Raw genomic sequence first — 10,654 nt, forward strand, 5'->3', positions numbered from 1 at the left:
AAAAATTCAAATCAGGAGCTGGTGAGATGGCTCAGTGGTCTAAAGCACCTACTTAGAACAAGCTTAGCAAAGCACAGGGACCGTGGTTCAATCCCCCAGCACCACATGCCAGCCAGCCCTGCCCCCTGGTGGGCTGAGCTGGCCATACACACACACACACAAATAAATAATTTTTAAAAAAAAATATGGTTTTATATTTTATGCCTCATATTTATACATTTTCTGCTGGATGGTCAAGACCAAGAACTCAGGACATAAGAGAACCTGTACTGTAACATCCTATAACTCAGTGGTGTCCCAAATTTTGTGTTCAAGGACATTATGGGGCCATAGAGGAAAGTGATTGACGATGTAGAGTGTGCTTAAGAAGAGTCACCTAGAGAGAAAACATTCTCTCAGGCTTTCACAGAGAGCTAGTTGGCCAAGCAATCACTGTGGCTCATCCATGTGGCTGACACTGACAAAAGATCTACAAACTGCTGTACAGGGTTTGAGGATAAATCCTGAGGTGATTTGACTGACCTTGTCAGATACAAAAGTTACATTTTTTGTTATTATAGTTCTTGTTTTATCTTGGTTTTAACCATCCAAAAGATATATTATGCTTAACTCCTTTGTCTTTGAGTAGTAGTATGCTGAAATATTGTACTTTTTTTTCCTAAAACTACTAGCAATCATGGAGTTACACTTCTTTGGTTATTTGATTGTGTATTTCTACAAATTTAAATAAAGTCTGAACTTACTGTAAAATGCCACTAATTTTCAATTTTCTAGGTCTCAGTCTTTATTTTCCACATCAACAGTAAAGTTGAGATTTGGAGATGTATAATTCATTTTTGCATGTGTAACACTGAAGTAAAATACTCATGCTTTTGTAAAGCAACCATAGCATTGCTTGGCACAAAGATGACTTTCAGTGAAAGTTAATCTTTTCTATTATTAAGATTCTCATGATTATTCTATTTGAAATTTCATCTTTTATATATATATATTTTTTTTTTCATTTTGTCACTTTATTTATTTATTTATTTATTTATTTATTTATTGGTGGAACCGAGAATTGAACTCAGGCCCCTGCACTTGCCAGACAAGCACTTATTCTACTAAGCCATCTCCCTGGCCCCTGAAATTTCAGCTTTGAGAATGAAGCAAACCCCATCAACAGAGCACCTAACTACATATATGATTTTTGTATGTTACTCTGGGTCAGGGTTTCTCAACCTCTGCATGACTAATTTTTTCTGCTCTTAGTCATGCTGGGGAGCTAACTCAAGGCCTTCAATGCAGTAGACTGTCCCTCTGCTACTGAACTACATCCACAGTTCCAAACTGGATAGTTCATTATTGGCTGGACAGACCTAGACATTGCAAGATATAGAGCAGCACCCCTGGTCTCCTACCAGCAGAGACCAGTAGCACCCCTGGACACTTTGCACATCCAAACATCTCTGTGGATATTGCCAAGTGCTCCTTAGGGAGCAGAATTGCCCTAAGTGTAGAATCTCTGCTCCAGGTAAATCTATCAGAATCATAAGCACATTTCTTTATGTGAAAACTTTCCATCACCAAACCTTCAGCATGAGTGTTTCATCAAAAATGTCGGTACAGGGTGAAGTTTCCTTTTCTCTTGAGAAGCCCCTGAACCTTTATGTACTTCTTGAGATCCTAAAATGACCACAACTTTGGAGACAAAATGATTTAACAAAGAGGTATATAAACAAGATATTTGATTGAAAGTCTGTGCATTTGGAAATTAAAATTATCCTCTCATCCTCATCCAAAAACCTAGGTAGGACCGCAAGATATTGAAATGATAGATAAAAATAAAATGATTCATGATTAACACACTGCTTCTACTGTCTCTTTAATCTTCTCCTTACTTGCACAGTAAAAAAGACTATCAGTTACTCTATTATTAATATAAGTATAAAATTAAGCAAAAATAGTTTTTATAAATTAAGTTACTCATCTGATATATCTAGCATACATAATGATATTTTTACTTTGAGAGAAACATAGTATACAATAGTTATCCCTATAACCTATCCAAAGCTGAGCTATTCCTTCAATAATTAGATTAAAATCATACTGGATTTTTTTGTCTTTTTGAGGTAGGATCTCACTATGTAGTTCAGGCTGGTGCAGAACTCACTTTGTAGCCCAGATAAGCCTTGAACTCAAAGCAATCCTCCCGCCACAGGCTCCTCCGTGCTGGGATTACAGGTATGCACCACCATGCCTAACTGTACTGGAACTAAAAGGTGCATTTAGGAGAATATCAACTTCTGTGAGAATATGCAGAAAGGAAAAACCATTCATGCCTTAACATATTACTTACTGTAATATTCATTAATGTAGCAAGTTAACTATTGAACTTCAATGACTCCATTACAGAGGACAGAAATTTTGTTCTCACTCTCTGTATCAGTCAGGGTTTAGTAGGCAAACAGATTCAATGTAAAGCATATAAATATGTAAGAACTTACAAGACTTCCAATGGCCTCCTGCAGAGGCAGGTGTGGAAGAGTGCAAAGGGCTGTCTGTGCACTGGAGAGCCAAAGGATCTAGTCAAATGCCTAGAGCTCACTGCAGTGTCCCATATTATCAGAGACCAGGACAAGATCTCCAGCTGCCTGTATAAGGAGAACTTCAAAAGCATAAAAAAGAGACAGAAACCATTGAGCAGTGCATGACAGGAAGCTGACAGGTCAAAGCCTGAGGATGAGCAAAGACAAAGACTCTCCAGTTCTCCACTATTTGATTAGCCAGCACATGAGAAGGGGCAGCAAGTGATTTCAGGAACAGTACAGGCAATTATGGTGGGCTAGGAAAAGAAAAGAACAAAGCACTTGGCAAGGATGAGACAATGGGCAATAAGGAAACTGTAGTTTCCCCAGAAGAAACTTTTTACTACTACTACTACATTGATTTGAAGATCCTTGTCATCTTCAGCAGGTCATTTTTCAAATTTTTTTATGTACTTGGTACAGCATCTTACTACACAACTCAGATTCATAGTGATCCTCCTGTTTTCAGCCTCCCTAGTGCTGGGATTACAAGCATGTGCCACCATACCTGGTCTCAGTGTCCAGCTCAGTGTGCCCTGGGATGGGGCTGGTACAGCCTGTGGTGCAGGGGATCAAACCCTCTCCCAGCACTTATCTAAGCGAGTGCTTAGTCTACTGAGCTATCTCACCAGCCCTTTCAGCAGGTCCTATTGTGCCCTCTGAGCATCACAGTATCACTAGCTGTAGGGCTTCAACTGTGACCATAAGAAAGTAGGGAATGTCCTCGTTCCAATCTGGCTCAAAAGACTGGGCAAGGATGGCTTGGACAGCCTCTAGACTCAACTTATAACCAGTTGAGTCTAATCAGAAGGCCCAAGGGTCTGCAGTAGAAAACTGATGGGTCTGTACTGGAAACCAGAAGATCATGGCCAAGGTGAAGGTGAAGGCAGGTGCTCCTCCTAAGAAACAGAAATGAACCTTCTTTCTTCCTTTCCCTTTTATTCCATTCAGGCCTCAAGCCTATTGGTTGGCGCCACTTACATGTAGAGTAGGTCTTTGGGCTTCAGTAAATCCCTTCAGCCACACCCAGAACTATGCTAATCCAATGTAGCTGGGTATTTCTTATCAAGTTGTGACAGTCAGTTAAATGTCATACTCTCCTAACAAATCAATTAGATATTTTGGGTCACTGCACAAGTTTTCTCCATGAAGATTTGCCCTCAAGTCCTCTACTTCAGGGAAAAGGAAGCATAGGCAGATGTTACTTGTTCCCACAATATTGCTTACTGCCCAGAGAACAGACAAAACATCCAAGTCTTTAATAACTCAAATTGAACCAACAAGCCTCCATTCTACCCACACATCATTGGTGAGAATTAATAGTGTGGTCACATCTGGAAGCAAGAGCAGCTGGAAAATACAGTATTGGGCTGGGCAGCTGCCTTACAGAGACTACACATGGTGAAGTAGAACAACTGTCAATGGATATGGAACATCCTGCCATAAGGAACAGACTTCTTTAATTTAAAGCAAGTTGGAGAAAAATAAATCAATTATTATAGATTGAATTTTGTCCCCCCCATACAATACGAAGTTCAAAGCCTCAGTAAATCAAGATATGATATTTATAAATAGAATGGTTACAAATGTTATTTGTTAAGATGATGCTAGAAGGAAGCAGGGTAGGCCCTCAGTTCATTTGACCAATGTCTGAAAATAGAAGAGACAGAGAGAAAATAGCCATATGATGACACAGGCAGGGATGAAAGGGCCTCAGCTACAGGCCAAGCATTGCCCGCAGTCATCAGAAGCTAGAAGAGGGAAGGAAAGTTTGTCCTTTATGGGTTTTGGATAGAGTATGGCCCTAATGACACTTGTATTTCAGACTTCTAGCTTTTAACACTGTGAAATGAATGTTGCTTTAAGCCATCCTTTTGGGGGTACTTGGATATAGTTGTCCCTAGAAATTAGTACAGCAATCAAATGCCACCAGGCAGTGTAAAATAGTCATGTCAACAACTCCCCCACCCCATGTCTTGTCTACCTGCAACTCTGAGGTATCTCTAGGTGATATCAGCCCAAGGAAAGGATGGCTGGGCTTATAGCCAAACTGGGAGTGGGGAGATGGTTAGACAAATACACTCCTTTAATCATGATTGTGTCAGCCTCACCAAAACTTCTGGAAGATGAACCTAGGTCTCCATGCATGTTTGCTTCCATAATCTAGATTTAATCTTGTCAATTTTCTAAAAAGGCCTCCTTTAGAAAAATAGGAGTCATAATGGGTAGTAAGCAATATTGTGGGAACAAATAACATCTGCCTATGCTTCTGGGCTGATTCAGGAACTCACTTCTCTCTTGTTTCCCTTTGGCTCCCCTGATGTCTCCCAGATGACACCCCAGGTTTCTTCTTTGTGCTCTACTTTCTCCATGTGCTGACTGATCAGCACTCATTGTCCTGTCCAGATTCCAACAACAGTGAGTCTCATTAGCCTAGAGAGTTCTATTAGGCAGAGATCTTGCAGCAAGGAACATCAGGACTGTCCAGCCTTTGTTCTTGGCCACATAAACTCCAACCTGGTGACTACACTATGGTAAGAACAGATCAACACAGATTCTCCTTCAAGGTGCTATGTATAGAGTGTGGCCAGCTAGGAGGGAACTCTGAATTCCATAGGTCAGTATGTCCAAAAATCCAGCATTGACCCAAAATAGGCTGTGTTTAACTTTCCTCTATTCTTAATTAGTTATTCATGACAGGTATCATTTTCTATTTTGTGGTGATATGTCTGTTCAATATGAGTAAAGGTACCAAGCAAAGACTGAAACAAAGGTTGGCCAAATAGCCCAGTGGATTAAAGCATCTGTAAGCAGGCACAGGGGTCAAGGGTTCAATCCAGGGGCCTGCTGTTCTGGCCTTGCCCCCAGGGTACTGAGATGGCAATTGAGACTGGGCCTGGTGGCGCACACCTGTAATCCCAGCTCTTGTGAGGCTGTAAACAGGCGGATCACTACTAGGCTGATCTAGTAGTGAGACCCTGAACACCCTGTAGACCCTTCCCTAAAATACAAAAAAAAAAAAAAAGACTGAAACATCTGTGGCCCTTGTTCAGAAGCTATACAATGGGAGTAATAATGGCTCATACTGGTCCCTAAGTATTTTAGAGAACTTTCTAATGCACAGACAGACAGTCTTCTAAACAGTTCATGTATGTTTACTCCTTAATGCTCACAACAATCCTTTGAGGCAAACATTCACTCTCCCTATTTTACAATTAATGAGGCCGAGACACAGAGCAGCCAAGTATCTTGCCCATGAATGTGTATTAACAAATAGAAGAGAATGTACATGGAAGGGGTAAAACAGGAAATTTCCTGAACCAAAGATACATGAACTGAATTTGGGGAGGGATAGAGGAACTCTGAGATTTTTTAAGGCAAATTGACTCAGCATCTGGATGGATCAGAAGCCTTTGAGGCTGGTGAGAGCTCAGCCAGAAAAGTCCTGAAGAAAGAGCCATGTTTCTGTGAAGAGGTTCTGAAGTGGAGTGATGGCAGAAGGGATTGCGATAAGTAACAAAGTCCTGTAGGGCTTCCTGAGTAACGACAGCAGCTGTACCAATGAGAGTGCAATGACAGAGGAAATTTTAGGAGGGAGCTCAGTGGGGGGTGATTAGGCATAGATGAGGCCATGAGGGTGGAGCCCCCTGGCAAGACTAGCTTCCTCTCTCTGCTCACCACCAAATGAGGACACAGAAAAAAGGTAGCTACCTGCAACCAAGAAGAAAGCCCTCATCAGATTTCACTATGTTGGCACTCAGAACTGAAATATAAGCTTCTGTCCTTTACATCACTCAGCCTTTGGCCTACCTGACCAAAGTGGAGGGGCAAGGCTTCTGCACTAGTGGGAGCTGGTGGAGCGATGTACAGAGATCAGCAATGTGGAAGGAAAGCTCGATGTCATTGGTGAAACTGACCAGAAATAGCTGTCTGGGCCCTGGGGAAACTAAGAGGGCATCCAGCAGGAACTAGAGGTACTGTGGTGGAAGCTGTGGCCCCCTGTGATGGGACCATTTGGAGGAGCCATGCACAAACCTTCAGAGTGTACAAGAGTGACTCCTGCAACAGTTTTGGTCTCTAGGTTATATACAAATATCTTCCATAGTTGACACTACCCACAAACAAACAGCAAAAGGAAGGCTTGGAAACATGGACATACATGAGCTAGCAGGTGAGAACAGAGACAAGTGCAGATGAGTCCATGTTTTGTGTGTGCTTAACTTCAAAAATGGTAGTGATCCTAGAAACTATGGTGTTGGAAAAGGAATAGAGCAAGATCAGTCTTCCTGACTTTAGTTTTTGGCATGTGTGTGGAAACATCCATCAGGCAACTGAAAATTCAAAGCGAGAACAAGAGTGTATAAAAAAACACAGATGTTCTTGACCAGTAAGTAAACTGTGAAGTCATATACATTTCTCCATGTTTTTTCTTTTGTTTTTGATTTTGGGTACCTGGAATCAAACTCAGGACCTTGCGCTTGCAGGCAGGTGGGGTGCCGCTGCACTATATCCCTGGCCCTATTTCTCCATATTTTATGATCTTGAAGGATATGATTAAAAAAAACATGGACACAGGAAAATGTTGACATTGTTCCTTTTAAAATTGAATTTTCTTTTTTGATTCATTCACCTAAGGACCATTTGTTTAGGGTTTATATGAGTTCCTTGTAGTGGTACTAAAAAAACTACAGTCCTGCAAATGGAAACTCTATATCCCCTAAGTAGTAACTTCAGATTCTTCCCTAACCTGAGCCCTTGGGCATCTCTCATCCTTCCTTTGCCACAAAATAATTTTTAAATGCCTTAGAGCAGGCCCATTAAAAAGTTTGCCTGTATTTTGCAAACTGCTTTGAATATTACATTTGAAAAAGAAAATGTAAGATATGTGCAAGTTTCAATGTTCTTGAGAAGTTTCTGCACTTATCCTTTGTCACAAGTGGTTATATGATTTCTGGATTAAATATAGTGTCTTAAATCAATGAATTTATAGGACAGACCCACTATAAGATTACAAGAGAAACACAGATTGTGAGGATGTGTTTCCTTGACTCTCTTATTCTGAGAAATTAGAGAAACATCAATATTCAGGTTGTAGCTCAGCTTTGCTCACCCCAACCTATGTCAATCTCACCTACTAGGCCTGGGTCCACAGAGCTCCAGAGTGGCTCTGCTATGTCTATACTTGCATGTCATCACAGAGGCCCTTGGTCCCTCCAGCTTCTCCAAGTTATATTCTAACCATAAAACTCTTGTGTGAACCCTGGCTGAGGATAATTCTGCCTGAATGTGACCTTGACAATCCTTTCTGACCCTCTCTCTGGTTGTTAAAACTTGCAAAAAGTTTTTTCACTCCTATCCCCAAGTTTGAACTCTCGCCCATGAAGCATGCCCAGATTTCCTTGTCCTTTGTGAGAATCTACAATTTGAACAATCAGCTACTCTTACAGTCAAACCTGAAGACAAGATATTTCCTGAAATCAGTGTCTTTAATTTTTTTTGTGTTTTTTGGGGGGATGGGTCTACAGGGTGTTCGGCGTCTCACTACTAGATCTGACTGATAGTGATTCTCCTGTTTACAGCCTCCCAAGTGCTGGGATTACAGGCGCATACCACTATGCCCAGTCTCAATTGCCATCTCAGTGCACCTGGGGGACAGGGCAGGTACTACAAAAATCTGTAGTCTTTGGATCTCTTGCTGTTTTGCTGTCTTAAGCCACTGTATACTGTGATAACAAGCCTAAGGCAGGTTACTATGTAAAGAAAGAGGCTTACCCTGCTCATTACCTGAGGCTGAGGTGCATGGTACTGGCATCTGCTTGGCTCTGGTAAGAGCCTCTTCCAAATGGTATCATGGTGGTGGAAGTACAGGTATGAAGGAAAGGTCACAGATGACACAGGACACAAGATAGTGAGCCAAAATCAGGTGGACTCACTTTATAGCAGTGCATTCAAAAGGGGACACAATTAGTCATGGCAGAGCTACATTAAGCCTTTTTGTGGTTGGTGTCACAAGGCCTAATTACTGTCCACTGTTTCAAAGACACCACACTGGATACTAAACTTCTAGCACATGAACTTGCAGAGGTCACGGTCAAATCATATACAAACTATAACACTTCCAACATAATCAAATGTAGTGTTGGTCAACAATGAAGTCTTCAAATTGCTGAGGCAGACTCTTTAGCAGTGTGGCATGGAGGTCTACTTTGTCAGCAAGTAGTCTAGGGCATTCTATGTACATTACAGTTTGAGACCAGTAGCTAAGATCTAGAATCAATCGCTTACTCCGGGGAAGCTCCTACTTCCCCAGAAGCTGTTTTCTCATCGAGGCTATTCTGAGTTGGTCATAGTTCAGCTGGTCTCCAACTTCATGATGTTCAAAAAATGATTTTTTTAAAATTACACTTAAGGCATCTTCCTAAGTAAATTTTGACATTCCATTGACTCATGTTGCAACTGCCATCTGGTGGTCACCTTTCAGAATGGCACAGTGTGCTTGGATGCAAAGATGGGCGACTTTTTAAAACTAAGGACATTTTTTTTTAAGTTCCTGAGTACCTTAAGAGATTGACAATAACAGCTTATCTTTCTTTTCCTTTTTTTTATCTTGTGTGCTTTGAGAGTTTATATCAGCAGAGAATTTTAACACACAGCTGTGAAGTGTGTTTCTCTTTCAAACAGGGAGCCATTTCAGTGAAATTACCAGCAAAGTTTTTTCAGGACTAGATAGGAAATATTTGATGCTTTGTGGGCCATATGGTCTCTGCTGCAATTACTGCATTTTGCTGTTTGCTGTAGGATGAATGATGTGGACGCGTAAGTATGGCCCAACGATTGTTGGTTATAGACACAGAAATAGGAATTTCATGTTAGTCACATGTCACAAAATATCATTCATATTTATTATAACTATTTAAAATATAAAAACTCTAATTGGCTCACAGGCCTCACGAAAGGCAAGAGCTAGCAAGTCAGTTGTGGTCCTTAGTGTGTTGTAACCAGCATTTGGTGATGGAGCATATATACTGCTTTTGCACAGGTCTTCTTTGTCTTCATCTCAGTGTACTGGAGCAGCATGAGGCTGGAGCACCTGTACCATCTGATCTAGGAACTCCGAGTCTGAAAGAGCCCTGGTGGAGATGACAAGAAAGGAACAGGCTAAGAAAAGGAACTGTACAGAGGACAGTCTGTTCTAAAGATGGGCCCACACACAAAATTCGTAAATCATATGAGGAAATCAAACTTCGTGAACAATTACAATTAGAAATAATAGAAGAATCTGACTTGATCATTAAGCTAAAAAATAAAATAAATGAGATAAACAGTAGGACATACAGAGTTATAAAGAAATTTGGGGGTTGTTGAGATGGGGTTTTGCTACATAGTTCAGGCTAGCCCTGAACTCACTATGAGGTCCAGGTTGGCCTCAAACTCCCAGGCATCCTCCTGACTAAGCCTCCCAATTGCTGGGATTACAGTAGTGCACCACCACACCTGGCTGTGTAGCAATATTTTAATTTGAAGAAAGATATAAAAAAGATGAAACTATAGTACAGCAGGGTAAAGATAAAGAAATTGGTAAAGAAAATTTAAAAAATAAAACAAAATGATAAGGTCTAATGAACAATAATTACTGCTGGAAGGATAAGTGTACTAATGAAGGAGATAATGGTCGTGTTCTGTATGAAATATTCTTCTAGGAATGTGTAAACTGAATTTTAGTACAGTGCAAGGCTTAAGAACATGAACTCTGGAATCAGGCAGGTTTTAGTTTAATTACAGTTTCATTACTTGGACCTGGGAGCTTGGCCAATGACTAAAGTTTTGGGTTTTTCATTCTTTATCTCCAGCAAAGAGATTGTGGCAAGTAATGCCAGAAGCACTTAGCACAGGGTCCGAGTCTCTGTTACTATTACTCTAGATGGTAGAGGAGGAGACATTGTTCAAAAGGAAAGAGAAACTAGGGTGGAAGGAAGCGGAGAGGAAGGAAAGGAAAAGGAAATAAAAGATAGTATACTACTAACTTCTCCTAGTACATTGAAAAGAAAAGTTTGTGCTAATATCGTTTGGAGAATTTTGTATGCCCA

The sequence above is a fragment of the Octodon degus genome, unplaced genomic scaffold (assembly GCF_000260255.1).
Source record: "Octodon degus isolate 3935 unplaced genomic scaffold, OctDeg1.0 scaffold00069, whole genome shotgun sequence".
NCBI classification, from domain to species: Eukaryota; Metazoa; Chordata; class Mammalia; order Rodentia; family Octodontidae; genus Octodon; species Octodon degus.